The sequence below is a fragment of the Martes martes genome (genome assembly GCF_963455335.1).
Source record: "Martes martes genome assembly, chromosome: 3".
Taxonomy (NCBI): domain Eukaryota; kingdom Metazoa; phylum Chordata; class Mammalia; order Carnivora; family Mustelidae; genus Martes; species Martes martes.
In genome coordinates this window covers 109,533,060-109,561,049 of record NC_137890.1, presented here as the reverse complement: position 1 = coordinate 109,561,049, position 27,990 = coordinate 109,533,060, and the positions used below count along the sequence as shown (strand labels likewise).

Genomic DNA, 27,990 nt, shown 5'->3' with positions numbered 1-27,990 from the left:
CTAAGGGGCTGAAATGACAGCTGTACTAATGGCTGTGGAACTTTTAACTGTTGCAGTTGAGGGTTTGGAGATGATTTCTTTCCATCTGTCCTGCTAGGAGCCTCATACAAGGTGGAGAAGGCCATTCTAGGCAAAATTTTTTGAATTGCATTTGGATTCCACTTATAACCCTATCTCTTCACCCTCTTTCAACTTCTCATTTTCTCCTTGCCGGTATCCCACTACTCTGTTGTTCCTCTAGCAGACACTCTATGATCCTTCTCATTTTGGGCTGCCAAAGCCCCCCACTGCAGCACCTACTCAGGTCCCATCTCATCCAAAGAGTCAGCACTTCTGAAATTCCACCATCCATTCTTCCTTACGTCTGTCCTTTAAACATCTGTCCTCTCGGTGAATCACTAAGATGTAGATGGGAGGGAAATACTTAAACTAATTCCCATAAGGGCATCAATGATTGGTCAGACTTCCCCTTAACTCTCAGGGGAGCATTTACCTGCATCTCAGAATCTCTGGAAACTCTTCTGACTATATGGGAGAAATATCTTGCAACAGAAGAGCCACGGTCAGTCTACTCCATGTCTGATCTTAAGTGAATTCCAAGGGAAGCAGCATTTGTGATCAGGGACAGGACACTGGCATTACATTCTAGTAAAGGGTGTTTCCTGGAGTTGTGCCATGTGAGGGCCCTGCCATGGTGGTCTTGTTTCTGAGTGTTTATGGAAGAAGGTCCTAGGGGAACAAACTCCATTATGAAGGCTGCCCAACCTAGAGGCAAACCCTCACATCCCAGGGAGCAGCATGACTTGGCTCCCAGCATCAGGGAGTGGATGTGCTTGCAGGAACGTATGCATCAGTTTCACAAGGCGCTAGTCAGAAAGGCAGGGAAGACCTGCAATTTGTGAGTTTTTCTGTGTTATTATTCCAGGAACATTCACGGGCCTTTGGAATCATTCTGTTGTTCCATCCTGGTTTTCTTCCCTCATTGACCCTCAACTTTCTCTATTTCAAAGAGCAAATTGTAAAATCAATAATATTTGTCTCTGCTTACTTATATCCCACTTAGTGACATCAAACATTTTGCTAACTACAAGTTATATTAAGTTTCATGTGATCTAGATGCTTATTCAGTATTCCCCTTGTTCTTCCTATAACATATCATCTACTCATTATGATTATCATAATCATCATTATTATCAAAATTTATTAGAGAAAACAGTGTTGCCTGATGCATTTACATTCTTGCGGGAGGCACAGAGAGCCGTGGTGAATGACTAATGAAAATATTGAAGAATTAGTCCGTTTTGCCTGTGTCTAAAATATCCATTGATTTCACAAAACTCTCCAAATAAATATCCCTGAGTGAGAAATTAAAATGTAAATCACTTAGGACTGGCTTCACAATTTCTCTAGACTTCCTGATTTTATTTGTACCAAGCGAAGAGCGAAAGGAGCTTGTGATATTGCACTAGTTCCACTTTCAATACTGCTTTAAAAACAGGAAACTGTGATGAGAATGCAGTTTGCAAGAGCCACGCAAAGCGGCTCCGTTCAGCAAACAAGGTTCCGTGGTATCTGGGTCTGATTCTCCCACTCCCACTGCCGAAACCCAGAGAGGAGCGGATGTGATAACTCGTCTAATCGTAAATTTCATAGCTGCTCTGTCAATTATTTGTTGCACTCTGTTAATTACACCAAGGCTCAGCAGCTTGCCCTTTTGAGTTAGAAAGTGTACTTTTGACATCTCTTTCCCATCAGTAGCATTAAAAATAAAAGTGCATGAAGAATTATTTGGGCGAGGAGAAACTGAAAAGGCACGATGATACCCTCTCCGTGCTGCAGAGCAGAGCAAAGCGAAGCTCGGCCAGGCCGAGTGTCCTCCCCACCGCGCCACAGCCCGGTCAAAGCAGCTCCAGGACAGAACCCACGTCCCGCGTCACCAAATGTCCTTGTTTTAGTCATAGGCCCCCCGAGCCAACTGGAAACCATGTATGGAAATAGAAGATAGCAAGAATTCTGAAGGAAATCTGACAGAGATCGGGGATATCATATGATCATCATAGAGCTATATTCGGTATATGTCATGTACATCTTTCAATTTAACTGTTTGGAAATCTTCCTGTGCTTCCTCACAAAACGATAGAGACTTAGCAAATGTTTACTGAATATATAAATGGAATACAAATATAGGAAATCCCTAACGCCAGTGTACATAGCCTAGCAAAACCAGTTGGAAAATGTCTTTGATCAAGTCCATTTCTGATTCAAAAAAATATATCTAGGGGCGCCTGGGTGGCTCAGTGGTTTAAGCCGCTGCCTTCGGCTCAGGTCATGATCTCAGGGTCCTGGGATCGAGTCCCACATCGGGCTCTCTGCTTGGCAGGGAGCCTGCTTCCCTCTCTCACTCTCTCTGCCTACCTCTCTGCCTACTTGTGATCTCTCTCTCTCTGTCAAATAAAATAAAAAAAAAAAAAATCAAAAAAATATATCTATAACTCACTCTGGCCAGCGTTTCTAAGATCCAATGAACTCTGGTTATTGCATGATAAGTTGGGGCAGGAAAAAAAAAAAAGCAATGTTTTACAGGCCTTCTGAGGCCCATCCCTGGAGAATAATAGGAATTTTTAAAAATATAAAGAATACCTTATTTTCATTTCAGAATAAGCCTTTTTTTTCTTTCTTATAAATTAAATGAGTACGTTTAATGACCATCTTAAAATTTAACGGGGTTATTCGTTCTGACAATAGAGAATGTCTTCTTTGACTTTCAAATTCCTTTAGATGCTTCATATTATTTTTCCAAATAGAAGGACTCTCTTGCCTGATGTGGATCACCACTGAAGATGTTGTGAGAACTGTCACAGAAGTAAGCTCTGAGTGTGTCCCCAGGGAATTCCCATCCAATGAGTGGTAGCCTCAATTTTCACCACGTGGCAAGTGAGCTATCTGGTCACCCCAACCACCAAGAGCTATGGTGCCCTCAACACACAGGAGCCCTCTGTGGCAGCATGACTCCATTCCTTTCCCAGAATGTGTGGGAAGTGCTATTTCTCCAGGTCTGTTAAGGAGTTCAAGGAAACTCCACAGACAAATATTACTTCTGTGAGAAATTCATTTCTATCCCCTGGAAGGATTTTATGTTGATCTGTGGTAGAGCACGGTCTGTTTGTTCCCCTGTGGAAATGACTTGTGGCCGTGGTAGCTCCAGTAATGTGTGGCACAACCTTTGTGCTACACTTTCCTGACAGGTCAGTAATTAACTTGCATCGCAATTGTTTGTCGTCTCCACCACAGCAGCCATTTACTAAAATAACATTTTAATTTCAGTTTCCTTCCAGTTCACTTTCTTTTTCTTTTTTCCCTGTGGCTTCTACATCTCTATTAAGTCTAATTTCCCCAGACCACTTCCATACGCGGAGAGAGTGCAATAAAACTCAGTTTCAAAAATGTCAAATATAATGAGAAAAGAACATCATAGTAAAGGAATTTGACCATAGCCACCCCATTGGGTAACATTGTCTTTGACTGGGCAGGTGTTATATATAGGAAATGTGGTAATAAGGCTTTGCGTTTATTTAACTTAACTTAATCAGGGAATCAGAGTGATATTCTGCATTTACTGACAAAATCTGGCAAGTCAGCTGCATGGATAAACTGTAATACAGTTATTGTCATTACCCGTGGGCATTCAAATGGTGAATATGACAAGTAAAATACATTTTTTTAAAAGTAGAATAAGTCCCAGACAAAATTGTGTGACAGGCAACTTTGATCTTTTTTTAGATCATGGTATCTTGTTGCCATCTCTCATCCCCTGGGGACCTTAGCCTTCTAGTCTCCGTCTTATTGGAAGCAAAGCAACCGATTTACATTTCAAGTATTTATTGAGCCTTTACCTGAAAAATAGACTTATTAGGTCCCTCATTTTCTACAACAATTATTGAAAACCCCAGGCACAGACATAAGCACATTTGCCTACTGTGGATTCTGGTTAAGAGTGCGATGGAAGATGGGACTGAGGAAAATCTTAAGGCGAAGGTCACATTTGACCTTGACGTTGTGTAAAAATAAGATCCAAAAGGCAGAGAAAGGATATCAAGGGCAACACAGGCTGAGATCACCAGATTTAAGGAAAACAGGAGTGAATATCCACAACAAATAGTGGCAGATGGGAAGCAGGAAAGTGAGGGAAAGATAGTTGTTAGATGAGGAGAATCTTGCCATTTCTAGTAAAGAATCTGGCTGTTGTCTTATAGAGCCCAGGGAACCTCTGATGATTCGTTTCAGGCAAAATGCCCCTCAAAGGATTTGGTGAAGAGACACCCAGAGAATTGGATCCCTAGCCACTGCAGAACGGTAGCATTCTCATGGGATGCTTCTTAATGAACTTCAAATCAGAATAAATAGCATAGCATCTATTTGTAAACACTGATCTTATGATAAGAGCACCGGAGAAGTGATCTGGGAAAAAAATACTCCAGAACTTCAGGAACCACCTTTTGAACCTCCAGGTGCATGTTTAATGCTTCCAGTCACCAATTAAATGAAGAGAGAGAGGTGGAAACTTCATAGGAAGGACACAATGAAGCCTTTAAGGAAGAGCTAGCTATCAAAGGGTACAATTCTATTACTGAGGACAAAGAAGAAAAATGAAGTGAAGATTAGTAGAACTGCTTCTGAATTTCCCTCCAGTGATCAGGTAAGTAGTACAAAATTGAAAAGCAAATAGGAATAAAATGCCTGTGCTATTGTAATTATGTTTAGGCAGCATAAGAAATTTTATGAAATGGCAATCTCCTGATACACAGGAGAACCACAAGGGGCATAAGTAATGCAATCCTCCCTCTGTTTCCTCTGTCAGTTTTGACCTAATCTAGCAAGAAATGCTGAGCCATTTTCCGCCTCTTGCGTACAAGTATCAATTAAGGGAAAACAGGGTGACTATCTTAGGGCACTGGATGATGAAATGTCACTTAAGGAGAAAACATTGGCTGTAGAACAAGTTGCTCAGCAGTCACAGTATGAGGAAACACTGACAAAACAAGCAGTCTCAGAAACTTTCTGGGACAGGGCCGGTTCTCTGATCTTTGTTGGGGGAGTACCAAGGGCAAAAAGTACATTTCAACCTGTGATTGCTCGTTTCCTGGGATGTCATGTTTCATAGCATTTGCTTCCTAAAGGATGTGACTCAGTTGCAAAGCCCTTTCATCAAGCTGATTAAATCTAATCACGCACTGATTGTAATACACCGGGATCCCTCTAGCTCTATCTTGGCCAGCCCAGGTTAAAATATGGAGAAGCTGTATATTGCATAATTAGAGTTTGACAGTAATTAACAGGAGTCAGTAATTGACAGTAGTCAAATATGGCTGACATTTGTTTTATTTAGCAAATTTGTTATTGTATCCGATTAGTCTTTCCCTAATGCTCCTGTCTTCAAAGTCTGAATTGATTGGATTGGATTTCAGTGCCAAGAGGACACGTCTGAAAATGGGACAGTAATGTCATTGTCCACTGTTGTGACAATGACACCATTAAAATAAAATATTTCAGTAAATTTCCTTTAATGCATTTAAAAAATTAGTTTCTCGCTCAGTAATGTATGCATAAAATACATTTTAAATAGTTTGTGTGTGTGCGTATGCCTATGCTTTTGTACAAAGCACAACGAATTGTCACAAACTGAACACACTCGTGTAACCACACCCAAACTGAGAAACTCGACAGTGTTAGCATTCCAGACACCCCTGAAGCCCCCTTCCAGTCACACTCTCCACCCACACCACTAAAAATAATCATTATTCTGTCTTCTTAGTTTTTCCTATTTTTAAAATTAATCTAAATGGAAAACCTAGAGTATGTATTTTTTATTAATGAGTTTATTTCACTCAAACATTTATTTGTGTGGCTGATTGCTATGTAATATGCTTCTGTGAAGTGCTTATAAAAAACTTTTGTTAGTTCTTCTTTTAGGTTCTTTGTCCTTTCTGATTTGTGAAAGTTATTTTTATATTCTGGATACAAGCCATTTTTAAATACATATGTCACAATAATGATCTTTTCTCACTTGTGGGTTACCTTTTACTCTCTTAATAGAACATTTTCATCAATAGACATTCTTAATTTTAATATTGTCCAATTTATCATTTATTTCCTTTTAAGATTAGTGATTTTCTTTTGTCCTCTTAAGAAATCCTTGCCTGATCCAAGACCACAAAGACTATTCCTGTATTTTCCTCTAAAAAGATTTGTTTCAACTTTTATTTTTAGAAACGTGATTCTTGTGGAAATAATTCCTGTGTTTGCTGTAAGATAGGGTATCTTTCTATAGCGATAATTCATAAATATTTCATATGCATATATGAAATATATATAGATATATGTATTTCCTCTAATTGGAAAGAGCAGCCATCTCTCATGGTTTATTGAAGTGAGAAAGGACCAAGATCTGGCTCTTCATCAGAAGTAAACAGATACTGGAGAGCTCTCCTATCCACAAACATTGACAAGAGATGCAGTTGTGTCCGATAATCACATATATCAAGAAACACTGGCAATTGGGGTTCAAGCTGAATAGAAAGATCTACCCGACAGGTAAGAAAAAACCACCACTGGTTATCTGAGAAGGGCAGTACTCAGAAGTTCAGATTTGCAGACTGTTATCAACTAGGAGGTTTGTTATTAAGTGTCAGAGGGCCGTTACTGGATATTTGGTCAGACCTGTCTCAATTATCCAGAAGGAAGACTGGCAGTAGAGATATTCTTTTATATAAAGGAAAAACCCTACCAAGAGGATGAGGCCATGAATGACCGGGTTACCAGCAGAAGAAGCTGTGGTTGAAGACGAAACAAATGTCTAATGAGGAAGGGCATGACTTGCTGAAGGACTGGGACTGGTAAACAAGGGGAGACACACCCCACGTAGGCATCGCAAGTGCAGACCAATGCCATGATCGCTTGTTATAAATTTAACATTGAACTCACCAAACTCCTTTCCACTGGAATTAGCTAAAGACTACCTGCATTAAGCTAAGATTTCTCCCAGGAGTTAGGGTCAGAAATAACTTCAGTCGAAAAGGAACAAATTGCTTTCTAGATAGGAGTAAGAAAGCTATGGATCCGCCATTCTCAAGCGTCAATATGAGAAGCTTCATAAACACACAGATTTTACTGCACATTCCAAAGACTCCCGTCCAGCAACACCAAAGAGGAGTCTGAGAAACTACATGTTTGCCCTTCACCCCAGTGACTGAGATGCACGCTGAACTTTGCTGACAAACAAGTCTCTAGAATTACATAAAGCTCTTCTTTTTTTTTATTTTATATCTGCTTTGTTCTAAAATTATGACTAATTACTACAGTATCTTCTTATTTTTAAACCCCATTGCTACTCAGGTCATATTTGCAAATATTGTTGTTCTGACTAAGTTTTCTGGAAATGCATTTCACTTTGGAATTTGTTGATGGTTGGGGAAGGGATATTGATCATAGTTGGGAAAAGTGAGAAGAGAAGTGACTACGTGGCTAGGTAGGTAGATACTGAAAAATGAATTCTTTTATATAAAGGAAAAACCCAATAGGATCATACTACAAGTAATCTGGGTCTATTGTGAGTGTTTCATCATGAGTGCTTTTTTTTTTAATGTTTATATCATGAACTTGATAAGTGTGAATAAAACAACATCAGTTTAAACCTTTGGAAAACATTTCTCTTGCTTGTAAAACCTCAAAGGATGTTTGGTGTGAGAACAAACAAATTCCACAAAATTTTGTTGTTTTCATTCAAACTTAATCTGAAATCTTTGGGCAGTGAGGCTTCCTCTCATGAAGCCAAGAATATCAAAATGGCAAAAAATATTTACTAGTTCACAGTATTTAAATTGAAAGTTTTTGATTGAGCTTTTAAATTCTTGCCTTTGAACATCCTTTAATATGCCAAGTGTATTTATTTTGCAAAATGTATCTTTTCCTTTCTAGGCTGAAAAAACTCTTTTGATGCCTTAATTTCTTGAAGCACTTCAGGTGCATTATCAGGAATCTCCACCCAGGAGTTATTAGGGGCTGAAGCTCCGATTTAAACAAAGGGTGCTTCTCTTTCCTCAAAGTGGAATTCAAGGACCTCACCCCAGGAGGGAAAAGGGAGAGGGGATGGTTAGATACATTATCTATCCAGCTAGGTTCCAGTTAAGTGAGTGTTATTATAATTTGAGGTAGTATAACCAAATATCTATCTTAATTTAGGCTCCTCACAAAGCAAAATACAGAATCTGGGCTTGGCTGCATTGAAGTCAAAAGGAAATGCATAAAAAATCTGGAATTTTAAAATGGCTATCAAGATCACCTATTTTATTTAAAAATCATTCAACAGTAATTTTTATTTTCCTTCTGTCCTCCCTTTATTTGCTTACATTCTTTGTCTTATCTACTTCTGAGGCTTAGTGATGCCGATCTATTCACAACTTGTATGATGAAATGGGTTACACAGTCACACCCATCCCACATTTCCTCATCTAGCACTCTGTGGATTTCACATGTGCATGTGTGTGCATGTGAGTGTGTACATGTGTTTAAACTGTTGTTTAGATTATCTTCACTACCTAAGATATATACATCTCTTCGATCTCCCCTACAACAATGCACCCGTGCAAGTGTCCATATTCTGGTCCATATCTTATATCACATGACTTTGAAAATACCAGGCAAATTAAGGATGACTCTACCTGCTATTACTTAGAAAAGTTAACTTTTGGAGCCATCTTGTAATGATTAAAAAATGCTTTGAGGAGGGGCGCCTGGGTGGCTCAGTGGGTTAAAGCCTCTGCCTTCGGCTCAGGTCATGATCCAGGGTCCTGGGATTGAGACCTGCATTGGGCTCTCTGCTCAGCAGGGAGCCTGTTTCCCCCTCTCTTTCTGCCTGCCTCTCTGCCTACTTGTGATTTGCGTCTGTCAAATAAATAAATAAAATCTTTTTTAAAAAAATGCCTTGAGGAACATTAGCAATAGAACAACATCGGTTCTTTCAAGTTAGGAAAAGGAACCTACTCATGGAAGTTAGACAAATGAAACAAGAGCCTCAATGAAAAGTCTATACAAAAATGGAATTTTTTTGGTAGAATAATCAAATGTGTTGGTGAGTCTCTGAGCCTTTACTAAGATTTATCCTGTATACGGAAGTTATCCGGAGGAGTCTAGTTCTTTCTAATCATGACACTCTGCTCCTGCTTTCTTAGGAGTAGCTATAAATTCAAGAAGAGGTGGAAAACTGGCAGACTGCCAACCAAATTCAACCCACAGACATATGTTGTTGGGCCTGAACAATGTTTTAGAATGTTTTGAATCAGTTTCCAATAGAAAAATGAGGATTTGTATTTTAAAAAAAGAGAAACATGTGCAGATCTGTGTGTCTTCCCTTGAAAAATCAGAAGACGTAGAAAAATGGTCAAGGATGTATGGTAACAGTCATCTGGCTGTGGGGGGAGGGGCAGCTTCTACATCCTGTAAACAGGGCAAGTTCTCTCGGATACAGCAGTTTCTGCTGCAGGTTAAATCAGTATAATTTTCTATATCTCATTTTTCCACCCATGCTGGTGGGATTAGAAATGGGGGATAAAACCAAGAGACTGTACCTGTACCACTGGTTTAGAAAGAGGTTCCTCAGAGACTAGTATTATTTCTTCTATTTGTATAACTTTTTCAGCATGATCTCATATTACCAGGAGTCGGGTACTCTGCTGTGCTCTTTGCTACTGCCAAGCAAGTTGCCCTTTTCTCCCCTCCCTGTTCTCACCTCCTTTATTGTTCCTACTACATTTTAGCAGATAATTATATCCTGACTTCTATTGTGTTCTGTTCTCTATTTGAGTTATGTGTTTCTTCTGACCAAACTGGCTGTGAGTTCTTTAAAATCACTGTATTTGTCAGCATGGCTCTGTACTGTATAGAGAGCATTACAGGCACCTGGTGTCTGCCTGAAACCCCCCAGTACCATGAACATTTCCAACAAGTTCAGGTTGGCTACCATGTTAGAATGGTTGTGATTTCCAGTCCCAAGTGTCACTGGATTCTTTTTTTTCTTTCCTACTTCTCCACATCAAAATATGCCACACGGACCTAGGATACAGTGCACCACAGTCAGGGGAAGTCAGAACAATTACTGCATGTCGCCCCCCACCTTCCCTGCCTCAAATCATCCTCTCCACCCACCTGCCATGCTGACCAGTCTATAGTCCTCCTTTCAAGCTGATTTCTCACTCTGGAAACTATGGCCCACTTACTAATCCCCCTTCTTAAAGCTAGACTTCTACCCTAAAGCCTTCTGGTCTATAGGATATAGAGTCAGTTCTCCAAGGACAACACCATTGTCACTGAGCATTTGGTCTGTCACTTCCCACTGCCACACTGCTCTCATTATAATCCAATATGCTGACACCGACTGCTTTCAGAATTAAGACTGAGATCTATGAAGTCATTCAACCTCCACACATCGTATCCCGAGCAGGATTCCCCAAGGAAAAAAACAAAACACTTCTAACTCTTCTCTAACTGAGTCAGCAAACTAGACTCTGGACCTTCCAAATTTCTTTCTTATTTTTCCTTTTTTTTTTCAGAATCACTTTACTAGGATCCCAGGATATCTGCCTCATGAACCATTTATGTCACCACCTTGCCACTCTAGGAAAAATCTTATATAAACTGAAAATGCATGAGGAGAATTCTACTTTTTGTCTCTCTCCTTATCTGTAGTTTTTCTTTGCTTCACTTTAATTTCAAGTCCAAGAGTCAATGGTTCTCTACCACTTTTGAAATTGCGCTGTGTGGGGACACCTGGGTGGCTCAGTTGGTTAAGCAGCTGCCTTTGGCTCAGGTTATGATCCCAGGACACTGGGAGAGAGTCTGCTTCTCTCTCTGCCTGCTGTTCCCTCTGCTTGTGCTCCCTGTCTCTCTCTCTGACAAATAAGTAAGTACAATCTTTAAAAAATAAAAAATAAAATAAATAAACTGCTCTGTGTGGACAACCCTCTCAGGTCCCCTCTCTTCAGGAGCTTGGTACTACTGCCCAATAAACTTTGCTTTGATGCCTGAATAAATAATAAATAAATAAATAAATAAATAGCCTGTGTGATGGATTAATTCTTCAAAACTAAAGGGTATCTTCAGTGGGGACACATCTTGAACTGTTTGAAGGAAAATTTCCATATCAACCAAAAATTGGTAAATAAACAAGAGAAGAGACTTCTTTCTCCTCCTCCACATGGCCATACTATATTCTCCCACGCAGCTGTATTGAGGAAATGAAACTAATCGCAAGAAATTGCTCTTGATGGGTTTCATAATGTTATCATAATACTTAGAATTGAAATAAACCAGAATTATCCTGCCATGATTTTTATATCATAATGAAGGAAAAATATGATCATCATTTGATTCTAGGCAACCTGATAAAACAGTTACTATTATACAGCTACTATTCACACTACATTTAACCTTTTTTAAAGCAATGATTTTCTGCTACAAACTAGGCAAAGTTCTTTACACGTGTTATTTTCTTTTTTATCTTGTGAGGAAACTCCCTATTTTATAGATGAGGGAACTCAGTCTTCAAGAGATTAAGTAACTCACACAAAATACCATGGATTGTATCTAGCAAGTGGTGGAGCCCAGAGATCTCAGACAGGCATCAAATGCCAGGTTGTGGGACCACTCATTCTCTTCTCTCCATCCAATCAATTGACCAGATTCTGTTCCAGAACCTTTTTTTTTTTTTTTTTTTTTTTATCCCTTACAGTGATAATAAGGTATTTAGAGCACAGGCTCAGAAACCAGAAAACACTTAGGAAAAATATGTTCTTGACATGTCCTGAAACAATTCAATTTTTCTATATTTCATTGTCTTCTTCTATTAAATCTATGAAAATCTCCTGCTTTTCTTACTAGCTTGCTGAGTGATCACATAAAATAATGTATATAAAACCACTTTTAAAACTCTAAATAGAATATAAATGTATTAATTAACTTGAACCCAACCATCACCCTGAAGACATAAAGTGAATCTGAAAGAGGCAAAGTAAAGGAGTAAGAGACACAGGAGTATGAAAGCAAGTAAGACCCCTTTGGCTGTAGTCTAGACAAGACTTAATGGATGACCAAGTTAATAACTGTGACAATAAGTGAAATGGAGAGAAGGAAATGGATGCCCCTAAAACATGGCAACTGATTGGATGTGTATGGAACAAGCAGCGTACAGGGGTCCACAGAGATTCCAAGCTTACTTGTTTAGGTAATTTCAGGAATAGGGACATCTTAACTCAAGTTAGCAGGAGAAAGAGAAGGATTCTGTAGGGAGATTAGGGGCTAACTTGCTGCATATCCAGTTTGCACTGCTGTTGGGATTCCATGGAATGGCATCAAGGGACAACTAAAAATGAGGAACAGCATTGGGAGAAAGGCCAAGGGCAAAGATAGAACTTGAAGGACTATCTTTGAGGAATTTTATTTGTATATTTATTTACTCATTCATTCAATTTCAAGCCAGGTAATGGGAAAATATTTAAATGTTCTGGCAACCACATTACAGGAGAAAAATGAAGTGGATGAAATTAACTTTAATAATATATTTTATTTAATTCAATATTTTAAAATTTTATAACTTCAACATATAATCAATGTAAAAATGTTACCATTCTTTTTATTTGTACTGAGTTTTCAAAATATGGTTGTTTTACACTCACTTTAGACAAGGCACATTTCAAATACTGAATATCTATTTGTAGCTAGTTGCTTTCATAATCAGCTACCAGATCTAAGAAAGTATTCGGGGGATTTGCAGGCTGAGGAGAGACATAGGTCTACAGTAAAAAGAAAAGAGAAATAGAAAAGGCACCTGCAATGTGACAGAAGCAGAGGCAAAAAATGTTTTCTTCCTCACATGTTGTATAACATCTTTACAGAAGGCAATATACGCAGCAAACAAGAAACAGGTTTTCCACAGATGGTATCGTTTTAGACAGAAAACAAAGCAGGATCATTTTAGACCCTTTCAGACCTTAGGGCCTCAGGAATGAAGTCCAGCATTTCTTAACTGCTGACACTTAATTGGCTTAGAAGTTGTTAGCATGGCAGAGTGAAAATAACATGGATTTTGTCTACTTGTGGATTTAACCCAAATATGCCTCTAAATCATGACATACTCTACCACACTGCCTTGTAAATTTGGGCACTTAGCCACTTACCTTTAACTGCCTTATCTTTAAAATGGACGTACTAACTTCTTTACATGATTTTTGTGGCTATCAGATACTATTAGGTAGGCAAAACACCTAATATATAACATACTATCGTAATCATAGCTATGGTGATCATTGTTTACAATGTCACTCTAATGTATATTGATGAATGTCTCACGCTACTGTAAGCATCTTGAGAATGAGAAAATATTGTCTATATTTTGTAACACCATAGTACCTAACACAGTGTTGGAGACACCACTGGGGTAATCAACACTCATTTTTCTCCTGTATTCCACTTAAGACAGCCATCCATGCATGAATAGGTAACATTATATGGAAACTCAGATTACTTGATTTTCTACTGCCTTTAGCAGAAAGATGAATTGCTCAGGGGCACCTGGGTGGCTCAGATGGTTAAGTATCTGCCTTCAGCTCAGGTCATGATCTCCAGGTCCTGGGATCCAGCCCCACAGAGCGGGGTGGGGTGGGTGAGGGGAGGGGGGTGTAGGGGGTCCCAGCTCAACAGGGAGACTGTTTCTCCCTTTCTCTCTGCCTTTCCCCCTCGTTGTGTGTGATGTTTCTCTTTCTCTCTCTAATGAATAAATAAAACCTTAAAAAAAAAAAGAGTTCCATTGCTCTGACTGTAGCCCTTACATTATAATATAAAACTAATGCAGAAAGATAAATTAGCAGACACAAAATTTCCCCTTGACTCAGCACCCAATTTCCTGAGTATTCAACCTTTCAGAGCTCTTTTAAGTAGATATCTCATTTGAGTCTAAGTTCAACATTATACCAGTAGAGACTAGAACAAAAAGTTCTCTCTGTGTTTAAGAAATTAATTTACAGTAAACATAAAATTAATGGTTTTAGTGAAATAGTTTAAAATTTAAATGCTTGAAGATGATTGGTGTTTTCCATCAGTTTATGGCAGTATGTTTTCAGACGGTGGGTCATTTCTTCTGCGTTTCAGAAAGGCACTATAGCATATAATGAATTCAGTCTTCCAATCCAACCTTTCATCACTGCAAGGTTACTCAAAACATACCCATCATTTGTCATTTGTTTGAATTAGCTTCTCTTTCTAGCTTCTCTTTTCCTAAATTTATACTATTTTTTTTCAGACCCAGAAGAAGTCACAAATCTCCAGAAAGCCTTTTTGACTCTACAGTCCAGAGTCAACTTTTATATCATTTATTTTTTCACTAATCAAATATTCATTGAGTGTTTATCATCTGCCTACCATGTTCTACTTTCTAGATGTTCAATGGCAAATAAACAGACAAGGTCAATATGCTCATAGACGATTCAGTTTAAGTTGAAAATAGCCACCAAGCAAGTAGACAAAAAATAATAATAATAATTCCCTATATCCAAAATGCTATTTAGAAAAATGAAAGCAAAGTAATGAGAAAGAGAGAGCCTTGCAAGTCATTAAAGGAGATTGAATTAATTTGAAATAAAATAGAAAGTCATTTAGATTTTTTTTTTTTTTTTAACTGGGAAAGTTATAGGATTTAAGTCTTAAGAAGGTCACTCTGGCTACTTCTTAGGAAATAAGTATGGTATGAAATGTAGAAGCAAGAAGATGAGTCAAGAAGATTCTGTAGTGTCAGTGGTAGAAGTGGTAAAAGGTAACTGGATTTGGGATAATTCAGTTTATATTTTACCCCTTGCTTAATGTCTGATTCATTCCTCCTAAGAGGAAAGCTGTTAAAGAAAAGCCCAAGATATACAATCAACATTTATAAATACAAAAATATATGAATAAAGTAAACCAGTTCACATAAGTAATAAAAAATTATTTTTAAGTAAAAATAAAAAATAAATAATATATAAAATGTAACATAGAAATGATTATTGTATTGATTAAATGTCTTTTTTTCCTGTATTATTTCCTCTGGCAATATTTTCAATGTTTGTGAGACTTACAGTATTCTTGCCCATGGAGTGTACTTAATAGTCAATGATACCACAGAAAAACATCTCTAGGGTTGGAAAAAAAACAAAACAAAACAAAACAAACAAACAAACAAAAACCCTGAGTGGAAGGTTCTGGAATGTTCTAGAAGTTGCCACCTCTCCAACATTCTTGAGGGCATTGAAACGTGTGCAAACCAAAATTATTCCATGTTTTATATGATTTCTCTCTCACTTAAAAGTAGAAAGTGAATTGATGAGTATAGTTTTATCTAAAATTGTGATGTTACTACATGCCACAGATTGTATTCATTTAACAGTTTTTTTTTTTTAGGAAAAATCATTATACCAACTAACAAACAAATATTTGACAAAAAATAACGAACCTTGAGTCTGAAAAAAATATGTAACTTTTCAAAAGCCGCTGTTGAGAAAAGTTAAGTAAACAGGATAATGGGATCTAAATAAAAATTTTATAGGCTCTGCTTATTGCTGATGAATTGAATGTGGTCTGGAGTAGGAAATGTGTGGGTAAGAGTATAACTGAAAGTAATTCACAGATAGATGAATGGTGGTGCCATTAACTGAGATGGATGAAAATAGGGAAGAAGCGAGTTGGGTTGGGGGCAAGCAGGCAATAAGTAAGAGATTAGTTTTGAACATAATCATTTTGCTATCTCAATGAGACATTCAAGTGACATTCAAGTGAAGATGATGAGTAGGTAGTTGTGTTTATAGTTATAATGCTAAGAAAAAGTTCTGATCTCGAGATATAACTAGAATACAGATCATATTTAAACTCATGGCATGGTAAGACATTTGCCTGGGAATAAACTTAGAAGACAAGAGCCAAGGCTAAAAAGATAGAAATCTGAAGACTGAGTGCAAGGCATTCCAATATTTAGAGTTGAATGATGAGGAAGATTTATCAAAGGAGACAGAGAAAGAGCATCCAGTTAGTTTGGTGAAAAACTGAAAGAACGAAATATCCGGGAGTCAAATGAAGGGAGAGGTTCAAGAGGGCAGGAATGTTCAATTGCAGCTCACATAGTAGATAATATAAAGACATGTAAATGACCATTGGATTTTGCAAAATGAGTCTGAGACTCTGAGAATAAAATGTCCTGTGATATTTCCATAGCACTGCATTTATACATATAGATTTATGCTTAAATTCTTGTGTTTGTGCACTAAATTACCTAAAAAGTTTTCATTGGCTAGATAGCACATTGATTCTTTGTGTCCCCAATAATTTCTAGCACAACACAGTGTACTTAGAGTTCAAAATTATTTACGGAATTGAATTGAATTGGGCTGATGCCCACCAAAAGAAAAAATCAATTTTAAACCCGCAATAGTAGTATGTGTAATTGACAAGGTCCATTTTAAAAATAAGATTTTCTGCTTATTCTTTGGCTCATCAGATGAGCTTTCCTACAATGTTAGAGGAGACTGGAACCATGAAGTGTATATTTCCTCACTTTGCCTCCTCAATGCCTCTTTCTATCCCATCATCCACATACACACTCATTAAAGTGCTCTCCTTTCAGGTTCAGGTTAACTTATCTGGTAACTTATCTACTTGAACTCATGATGACAGGCAACTGTCTTTAGTCTCTGAGACCTCGTCAGCTTTCTGGATATATTGCCTTTGTTTCCTTCATTTCCATTCCTTTTCTCTTCTCCTTCACTTCAACATTCATGTTTCATCCCTTTTCTAACTACTACCTATTTCAAGACTTAAAAAAAGAGTATTTTACATAGGCTATCCCCAATTTCTTACTTCTCTGACATCTCCCTCTAAGGTTTGAACTTCATTAATGCTTTTGGTCCTTAATTTAAAAACTGAGAAAGGATACATTATCTTATTAAGAAAAGTAAGTAGGGGCACTTGGGTGGCTGGGTTGGGCAAGTGTCCAACCCTTGGTTTCAGCTCAGGTCATGATCGCAGGGTCCTGAGATCGAGTCGAGCCCCAAGCCAAACATAGAGCTTGCTTGTCCCTCTCCCTCTACTCCTCCCTCTCATTCTCTTTCTCTCTCTCTCTCATAAATAAATAAAATCTTCTAAAAAAAGAAGAAAAGCAAGCATATCTTTAATCTTTTAAAAGTAAGCTCAATCTCAATCATAATGACAGAAATACCAATAAAATTACATTGAGATACAATTTCTACCCATTAGCAAAACCTGAAAAGTTTGGCAACACAATCCATTGGAAAAGTTACAGAGCTTCTACCAGCATTCTAGATTATAAACCAAGAGACAAATTATTTTGTCTCTTGGCTTATAAGTAAATAGTATCTCTGGAAGTTCATCCCAAGGATATATTTGAAAACACACACAATTTCATTAACACATTCATTACATTAGGAAAAATTGAAGACACCCATGACTCTTTTAATAAAATCTGATACATCCACGCAGTGGAATACTAAGAGAGAGAAAAAATTGAACAGTTTCTCATTTTTACTATGGAAATATCTCTAAGATATTATTAAAAGGAAAAAAAAGCAAAGTGGAGAGGTGTGTATAATATGCTACCTTTAATATAATAAAGGAGGATATATGCACTTACATTATATATAAGTATATGCAACTGTGAAAGATTAAAGAAAAACTATGAAAAGTGGTTCCCTACTGGATTAAAGGGGGTGGATAGAGGTACATAGAAATGGGAATGGAAGAAAGATTATTTTCTATAATTTTTATATTTAGGTTTTGATTTTGAACCTCTTGCCGCATCACCTATTCTTAAATTCAAAACAAAACAAAGAACAAAAATATGTCCATAAAATTAAAGAAAAATCATTATAACCACAGCCTGTCTAAGGACCTCAAGGCACCTGGGGAGGGGAACCAGCGCTTGACCATACAGGAATATCTACCTTCTCTGACTGCAACCATTTCTGCAAACTGCCCTGAGGAGTATGCCGCCAGCAGGGAGATCTATGCAAGAAGCAAATAAATGCGGATGCTGGCTAGCCCATCATCCAAATGAGGACTTCCAATTACGTAGTTCCCCTGCTTAACACTACTATTGTTACTTACAACCTTTCATCATAATCTGCTCAGCAGGTCTACTCTCTTAGGATTTCAAACGGTCTTTCTGGCCTTATCTCCTACTACTGTATTTGTAGCTACCAAAACTAGTCAACTCATTTTTCCTTGGAAATTCTCTGACTTTTGTATCTGGACGTATCCCCTTTCTGTTCCCTGGAATGTTTCTCAAATCCCAAATCCTAGCTGTCTCTGAAAACTACTACAAATCTTTCCTCCCAAACTGTCCTGATTTCTCTGATAGGATATAATCAAGTGATATAACACCTGGAAATTCTCTAATTTATTGCCTGGCACATAACTGGAATACAAATGTTTCATGAGTTTCTGAATCCTCATATGGTATTGGACAAATTTCACTTGTATTATAATAATTATTAATGTAACAATCATAATAGATTATGAACTCCTAGAAGAAAAATGTTGAGACAGGTGTTCATCTATGAGGTAGCTCTTGAAAAATACTTTAAAATTCAGTTTAATTAAAACACTTGCTTCATTCAAACCTACCTTTAAACTGATACTGTATTTCTGTCTGATTATAAAGTTCAGAGAATTTGAATACGCACTGTTTTTAAGTGTGACTATATGAAGCTGCGTAGTAGAGTTCTGTGGCTTTTACCTATAAGAAATAAAGCCACTTTTCTTCTGGGGAAAGCATTTAAGTTTCTGTGTGGAGGCACCTCCGTTCAGCAAAAAGTACATGTGTTGCAGGCTTAGGAGGCCCCTCCATGCTAGAGAAGACCTGTGACCCAATCCAGTCACTCATGGTGCTAGTGTCTTAGGGTCAATGATGAGCTCTACCATGGTCATGTGACAAAATTCTGTCCAATCAGATCTCAATCTGAGACATTCACAGTGGTGATAGGGGAAAGCCAAATTTCTGCAACACATCTGAAAGGGTCAAATGTACCCTTTCAGATGTAAATGTAATGTAATGTAATGTAATGTAATGTAATGTAATGTAAATGTAAACCTAACACTTTCTAGTCAATTCTGTGAACTTCTGTCAGAGAGGGCTTATAGCACATTGGAAAAAGAAAAAGAAAAAGAAAAAAGATCTGAGTAATGAAGAAAATACAACCCAATCAACAATCCTGTGTGAGCTCCTAGATTCTACCATGCCTGAATTTGCTTTCCTTGGGTTTTAAAGTTATACAAATTAATGACTATCTCTATTGCCTAAACTAATTTCAACTCATTTTCCATCATTTGAAAAAAAAAAAAAGGCATTTTGCCAACTCTAAACTGAAATTTAGAATACTTGTAAATATATTTTAAAGTCTAGCTCTATAACATGTATTATTGTTCAGTGCAAAAAAAATATGCTTCTGGTACCCAAAGATTTAAATTCAGAATATTAAATTATTTTTAAAATGCATATATATTAACCAATGGATTATTTAAGTATTTTCTAAGTGTATGTGAATATGAAAATAGTGTTAAGGCATAGTGCAATTAATTTTCATCCTCTACAAGAATGGTGTATATTTTATTCAGGAATATCTTAGAGAAATGAATACATCTCTATGGACCCTTCATATAAGACACACTGTGTTTAAATACCATAGCAGGACCAATGGTTAACAAAACACTCTTCCTGCCCCCAAATATCCCCCACCCTCCATCTATTTGCCATGGTATCATTCTCTTCACCTGAATGAAGTCTTCAACATGTAGCTGTCCCTTTGGATCTGTCTCCTGAATGACCTTATTAAAATTATACCAGGGAGGGGAGGCCTGGCTAAGAAGTAAAAAGAAACAAAGCTCTGTAGCTTTCTCCTGTGAGCATGGATTATTTTTATCAGATGCTCTAAGTGCTGGGAAATAGGATGAGTAAATTTTAAGGACAACTGAAGTGGATGGAAGGAGCCAAGTGGGGTCTGTCCTTCTAGGTACCAAGGCTGTGAGATTCTAAATTAGGGACAGAGCAGGCCGTTCCAAATCAAAGCATTCAAAAAGAATAAAGGAGGACTATCAATGAAAAAAATTCTCCTTTCTGAATTTTGCTGAATGCTGGCCCCAAGTGGAAAAGCATGATATACTTTTCATAAATCAGTTTTGAAATTACTTTCCAAATAAGATTCTCTGCATTGTTTCATTTCACCAAAATTTGTTTATTTATTCACCTAAAATGTGTAAAGGTATAGTAACCTATAGTAATACCTCATTTGTACTTGACTCTCTTTAGGATTCAGTCTGTATGTTCAAATGATAATGCATTACTTGTTTTTACAAACAATTCTGAGAGTATCTCAGTTTATATGTCCATCAGTGCTAATTGTTGCTCTTTATAAATCCATATTGAGCTACGTAATTCATTCTTAGTTTTACACATACTTCATAAGATATTTATATTTTAATTTGACAGTTTCTTCAAGAAACAATCATTTAACAAGGAATTTGGCTTTTAAAAATATGAAATGGTTTAAAAAACTGCAGTGGACATTTTTTCAGTGCCAAATGTTTATGTGGATAGTCACTCTTGGTAATGCATAAGGACTACATATGTTTATTCATGTGATGTTCTTTTATAATAAAATGAAAGTAATAACATATCAACCAAAACTATCTGAATTATACAGCTTCTGTAGATGCAGAGGTTCAGAATCACAATATTGAAGACAGATTTAAATAATGCTTTCCATTGTGTGGAAATGTAACCAATTGAAAAACTAATCAGAATATCAGAGCAAATACATATTACCAGGGTCTCCCTACCCTCTAACAATAAAACACGTATTGAACACCAAGTCCTAATCTCTATTTGTGTGTGTGTGTGTGAGCCTTTTAATAGTCAACAAGTAGCTAGCCTCAGTATTGACAACTGAAGAGGTCTTAAAATAGAGTGTACTAGTATACCGAATAATTTCCTACTAAATTGACCATATCAAAAAACATTTATATGTGTCTTTCAATAAAAGATAATACAAGAAAAGAATTGTTGTCACTTATCAACCCTGTAACCATTTTTTAATAACACAAAAAATCGGTGTTGTGGAGCCATCATTCCCCCATTCAACAGCACAATAAAAATAATACTAGGGAAGAGTGGATCATATCTGGAGTTCTTATTAAAATTCTTTCAAAAATATACATTCAGATTTATTTTAAGTATTTGTCTCTGAGATTAGTAGTGCTTTATATTTTTTGTTCATATGTTATGGAACACAAAGACATTTTGTAAAAGCAAGAAGTCAATATAAAAGAAAAGTTCTCATTGCTTTGTGGTTAACTAATCTTTTTCATTTCTAAGGTTATTATTTTGGAAAATCTCAAAGAAGGAAAATTATATAATTATATAAATACCAAAAATATAGCTTTAATTTGCCCCGTCTCCCAAAAGTAACCTTTGATAAAATCAGCTATGTCTTTTTAATTTAATAGAGAGTTTTGCTTATGAAATAGAAACTTTGCCCCCCTTCACCCTATATTTCAAATACAATTTAAGAAAAAAATTAAAATATTCAAGTGTCATAACAGAGAGCTTTCTTTTGCATTTTAAAACTTTCCTCCCTTTTAATAGCTCTTTAATAAACTACACATTTACTAAACTACACTTTTTCAAGGGTTTCTAATGTTAACATAATACAACACTTTATAGTAGCTCTTACACATTGCAATTCAGGTATTGTTTCTTATTATTACAAAGTGCCTTTTTATCTTTCATTATCTGAATTCTGAATAGTACACATTTTTGTAAAAAGGTGCCACTTAAATGACAGTTTGTAAAACTACCAGTTAGAGATGCAAAGTCCCATATTTTCTCTAGTAGTTATTTTTGAAAGTACTTTCAAACTCAAACTATGCCTCAGTCTGTCTTTAACATTTTAGTATAAAATCTTAGCAAAGATCCTAGTGTAATATCTGTTAAAGGACTTTTGAATTTGACAGTTGCAAATATGAAAAGAATAATGTTTCTACACCGAAGGAAACAAAGAGATGTTTTAATCACAGGTGAAACTACATTTCTGTAGAAATATTTGTATGTTCACACAAAAGCGTAGGACACCGCCAAACATTTCCAAGTTTAAATTTTCTATTCAATATAAGGTTAAAATTTACTTACCTTTTCTCGGTGTTCACTTGTTATTGAAACTGCCATCAACTTCCAACTGTTAATGACTCTTTCAACAAAAACGGAAAACAGTAAAGTCAAGTCACATGTCGTAAGAGTAGGCCTACATTGGATGCTGCTTAATTTCAGTACTGGAGGGAAAAAAAAACCCAGGGGGTGGGGGTGAGCACAAAAACTTTAAAATAAAACCACTTCCTGCGTAGATACGGTTAACCACACACATCACATCATTACTCGATTTGAAGAAATTGCCTTGTATAGTCAAGAATATTGTTATTTTTCAATGTGCTTTTCAATTTTCAAACATTACTACATTTATATAGGTTTCATCAATTCTGGTTTAATGGGGGGAAATGCGTGGTTAAAAATATAGCAGGGGGAGGAGCAGGCGGGGAAGCACTCAGGGAACTTCCTCTTTCTCTGCCTTCTAGCAAGAACTCAAAACCTAAGTCTCTAAGGTCCTCTGTCGGTGTGGGCATGCCCACATACCATTGGGAAGCTCTGCTTACTGACTTGAGAAGCCAAGAAGCCACTTGCAATTCAGAGCTGACACTTCTGTCTCGCTCGTGGATGGACCGGCTAAGAGGTGCTCCACTTCCTGAGTCTAAGGTCTTGGGAAGGTTGCTAATGAACTTGAGAGCTGGCAGCAGCCCAGGGCCCTGATGCCACCTGGAGGAAAGCAGGGTGCTTATATAGCCCATGTTCTGACCCTTACTCTGGTGGTGGCTTTCACACTGGGGTGGCAGTTTCCTAAGCAGTCCTGAATCAGCTGACCAGATTTGCTCTAGCCGAATGATTTTTTCTGTGGCCTGATTTCAGAAGAAAAATAAAATAAAGGATGCAAAGGGTAACATTATTTGGCAAGCTGCTATGTGCTCATCTGGTTCAGACTTTAACTAGTCCAGGACATATTTTGGGTGGGGGGGAGCTCTCAAAAACAACAATGGCTTGTGCATTTTTATTGAACCATGGAGTTCAAGAAATAAGCTCCTGGATGTCCAGGCTTGGCTGGTTTTGTGAGATTTGCAGGAGTTTCACAAAAGGAAAAGCTCCCCTTCCAAATATATGAGAAAGTTAAATCACAATCTCTTGTCATACAAACCAATTAGACTAGAAAACTGTATAATAGCTCTCAGTGGTGTGGAATGTTTGGCACATATAAAGACAATCATTAAAATTTTTTTTTTTTTTAGTTTATATAGCCCAAGTGAAAGATGACATGTCCCTTGCAAGTTAATCTACTTTCTCCAGGACTTTCCTTTTCAAAATTATTTTTCAGATTGACCCAAGATCTATTGATTATCATTCTGGGATGCACCTTTTTAAGTGTGTAGAGCCCTGAAGGTTTGTACTCAGTACTGTCCTTAATACTGAGGAAAAACTGGAAAGAACATGATATTGAAAGTGAGGAAATCAAAATTCGGGCCTCAGTTCTGACACTCTATTTATTTAACCTTGGCCAAGCCACTTACGTTCAGATTCAGGTTATTTTTGATATAACGGAACACACAAATGAAAACCATCTATCTGCCAGAATAAAAGCGTTGGTCCCCAAAATTAGGGGCTTCCCAGTGAAATCTGAAACTGGCTTTCGTACACACAGAGGCCAAGGAGAGACCAAAGAGGCAACCCCTCCAGATTGGAAGGTTGGAGGTTTAATAAGCCAGGAAACTCACATACAAGGCTGGTCTTGGGCCATCACAGGACAAGTAGATCTCTGCACCAAAATCTCAAGTTTATGTAGAGGCCTTACCTGGGTTCCTCTCATAAACCCTCCGGATTGTCTCATCAATGCATTGCTCTCTCAAAACTGTATCCTTGGGACGCCTGGGTGGCTTAGTGGGTTGAGGCCTCTGCCTTCGGCTCAGGTCGTGATCCCAGGGTTCTGGGATCGAGTCCCACATTGGGGTCTCTGCTCGGTGGTGAGCCTGCTTCCCCCTCTCTCTCTCTGCCTGCCTCTCTGCCTCCTTGTGATCTCTGTCTGTCAAATAAATAAATAAAATCTTAAAACAAAACAAAACTGTATCCTTGAAGAGGCTCCCACTGTGCGAACTATGGGAACTGTGGGCAGCATGTACATTTCGAGGACAGAGGAGGGGATGAGGAGCCTCTGATTGCCTAGGTGTGGCTCATGGGTCAACTTGTGGTCAAGTCCTCTCGATGACCTCCTCTGACATTCTTTTTCTCTGCACTGGCTCTTAAAATCTTTTATGTCCCTCCCTTTTATAATGAGTGCTGAGTGGTCAACAAAAAGTTTTACTAGCTGGGAGCTGGCTAATCGGGTGTCTGGCTGGCTGCATAGGAAGCAGATACCACAGCAACAATAGAGAAACATACAAGAGAAGACATAGGTTAAGATAATGATTTTTAAAATATGTAACTTTTAATTTTTTTTTTTTTTTTAATTGAGAGCCCCATGCTTTAAAACCACTGATTTCAGTTCCTAGGCTGGGGTTCAGATCACTCAGAATGTTCTCTCATGTGTTTTTTTTTTTTTTCAGATTTTATTTATTTATTCGACAGACAGAGACACAGCGAGGGTGGGGACACAAACAGGGGGAACATGAGAGGGAGAAGCAAGCTTCCCGCCGAGCACAGAGCCTGAGGCGGAGCTCGATCCCAGGACCCTGGGATCATGACTTGAGCCAAACGGAGACACTTAACGACTGAGCCACCCAGGCACCCCAGTTCTCTGGTAGTTTTATGTAATTTAATAAAGAAGATACATCAGCAGACTCAACAGGTATGAACATATGCTTTGGAGAATGGCACAAGGGCCTCCTCTTGAGGCAATAGTGATGCTCTAGGTCATCTGATTTGGGAGGAGAACTTTTCTCCCTGGAGACATTTCAGGGTTCAGTAGAGACAGGTTCTGCTGGCTGTCATTTAAGACTTGCTGGGCAGATTTAGTAGGGGCTTCTATGTGTCCTACAATGTCCTGCAGACCCATGGAGGGGGCAAAGGCTGTGGCCAAGGGATTGATTCAATGGAAAACAAAATGTGCCTTGAGGGGAAGATTGGCCATTTTTGTTACCATGGGGTGCATTCTCCCCTGTATCCAGGAAAACCCCAGAGGGTAGTGGCCCAACCACTAGATGGAAGCCACGGCCAGAGGTTTGTGCCACATCACCACTGGGTCTTATTCAGGGCTACCCAATAAATACCTGAGAGGCCATGCCAGTCAGTGCCAAACCAGTCACACTATTCTTTGATATGATGGAATGACTCGAGTTTCTGTGATACAGATTCTTTATCTCTCATGTGTTGGGGTTGTTCTGTTTAGCGTGATTTTTCTGTACCCAGCTTAGGAGTTCCTTGGTGCTCAAATGTCCATAACCCAGGATGAGACACACAGACCCATCCCAATCTGGACACAGTCACCCATGACTCTATCAGTGGTGTTTTCAGGGTCCTTTTGGTCAGCAGTGTGATGGGTTGCCTGCATAGTTTGATTAACCAGAAAAGAATATCCATGCCTACCATTATCGATAGTTTGTGCCACAGGCAAGGTTTTTGGATCAGTATTGTTAAGATCACATAACTTAAGAGCACTATGGGATGCCTGGGTGGCTCAGTCTGTTAAGCGTCTGCCTTCACTTAGGTCATGATCCCAGGGTCCTGGGATCAAGTCACGAATCAGGATCCTTGCTCAGCAGGGAGCCTGCTTCTCCCTCTCCCTCTGCCACTCCCCCTGCTTGTGCCCTCTCTCTCTCTGACAAATAAATAAATAAAATCTTTAAAAACAAACAAACAAAAGACACAAAACAACAACAAAAAAAGAACACTAGTCTTAGCTTGTTCTCCCTTAATGTATTGCTTTAAGGCTTTTCAGGCGTCTCCCTGGAGCAGCGATATCTACCACGGCAATCCTGACAAGCTAGAACAGAGGCAGCTGCCCACGTGCCCAACAGCTGGGTTGATTCCTTTGGCAGGTAGATGAGTGGGCCCACTATACAAAGGCATTTCTATCAGGTGTCCATATCAAGATTAGACACTGTACAAACAGGAGAAGTTTAAGGTTGAAAAAGACATATTTGGTAAGAATTTGTATGGGAAGGGCTTCCCCTCCTATACGAACTATACTTGTGGCCTGATCCTTAGCTGTTAATGTGGCTGCAGCTTTAGAAATATGACCTAATTGTACATATCACACATGTTGGTCTGGGCATGCAGCATGGTCAGGTATAAGGAGGTGGACTGGAGGCAGGATGTGCAAGACCACGACTCCCACCTTCTCCCCTCTTTTAATGGTGCATATTCCAATCCAAGTATAATGCATTTTTGTAGGTCTGACTTATAGCAGGATGATAGGATCCTAGTGGAGACTAAGTAGTTACCCTTCACCTAGGAATATGAAGTAACTCACCTATCCCAGTAGGATGTTCTATTGTACATTTCCAGAAGTAATGCCTTTTCCAGGTGTGATGGGTCCTCGTGTTCTTAGCAACATAACACACTGATAATATGGTGAGAGTCAGGGCAATAGCTGTCTCCTGTGACTTCCATACCAATGACATTCAGTGTCTCAACAGGGGTCCCTAGTCCGGCATTTGGGCAACAGAATTTACTCGTTAATCATTTAAATGTATTAAAGCCTGGGACAATATTTTAGGCCATTTGGCTGAGGCAGTTTACTTGTTAGTAATTTAATCTGTTGCTTTAATATTCCGTTTTTCCTTTCTATCAATCCTGATGCTTGCTGGTTATAGAGGATGAAACTTCCATTCAATGTCATGGTCCTTTGCCCCATCGTACATATCATGACTATTAACATGTGACCTCTGATTGTTGTTTAGTTGACGAGGGTCTCCATACATAGTACCCAGCTTCTCTGATCCCCTAATAGTGGAAGCACAGTTTACGCAAAAACAGGAAAGCTTGGGTTAGTCCAGACTCGTAACCATATAAACTAAGGCATAATTAGAACGCTCACTAAAAGGGCAGAGATGGGGCCCCTGGGTGGCGCAGTGGATTAAAGCCTCTGCCTTTGGCTCAGGTCGTGATTCCAGGGTCCTGGTATCAAGACCCGCATCGGGCTCTCTGCTCAGCAGGGAGCCTGCTTCCCCCCTCTCTCTGCCTGCCTCTCTGCCTACTTGTGATCTCTGTCTGTCAAATAAATAAAATAAATAAAATGTTTAAAAAGGCAGAGACCAATATTACTGACTTGCCCGTTGGGAATTCTGGCCTATGGTCCCTGACTCCTTTGGAACATTCTTCAGCACAGTTTAGATCACACAGTGCATGCTGTCAGTGTATTCTAAGGGCAATCGGGTATCCTTGGCAATAGTCATCCCACCTAGGTGCTGCAGTGCCTGTCTTTCTTGCATCCAATCTATTTTATCTACTGAAGAGTTCATTGTTAGGGCTTGTGCCTGAGCTAGGGCCTCAGCTTCCTCATTGCCACAAGGTGTTGGTGCCTTATGATCCCAGATGTGGAAGACAGCAGGGGATCCCTCAGCCCCTTGCAGGTGAACTCAAATGCCTTTCCATATATCTTGACCCCACAGGGTTTAACCATGATCACCTATTCCTTGGCTTTCCACTGTTCAAGTCATGGGGTTAATCTCTTTAGAACAGCCCAAATGCCAGTGCAAAGGATTAACAACCAGGGTTCATAAAGAGAATGCCAAGCAAACCATCTGTTTAGTCCCCTGTTTCCAGGCATCTGTATACCAGGCATCAGTGGGAATTTCCCCTGCTCCCTCTCTGCAGGC

The 27,990-nt window shown here is 38.4% G+C and overlaps 1 protein-coding gene across 1 annotated transcript in view; it reads right to left on the bottom strand.

Annotated features, from left to right (window-relative positions):
- ARHGAP15 (Rho GTPase activating protein 15) overlaps positions 1-22,381 on the bottom strand; it is a 601,263-nt gene extending 578,882 nt beyond the window's left edge. The window contains exon 1 of the mRNA XM_080798365.1: positions 22,268-22,381. The gene's annotated coding sequence lies outside the window, so the exon portion shown is untranslated. The remainder of the gene's footprint in view (positions 1-22,267) is intronic.
- Positions 22,382-27,990: the final 5,609 nt, after the last annotated feature.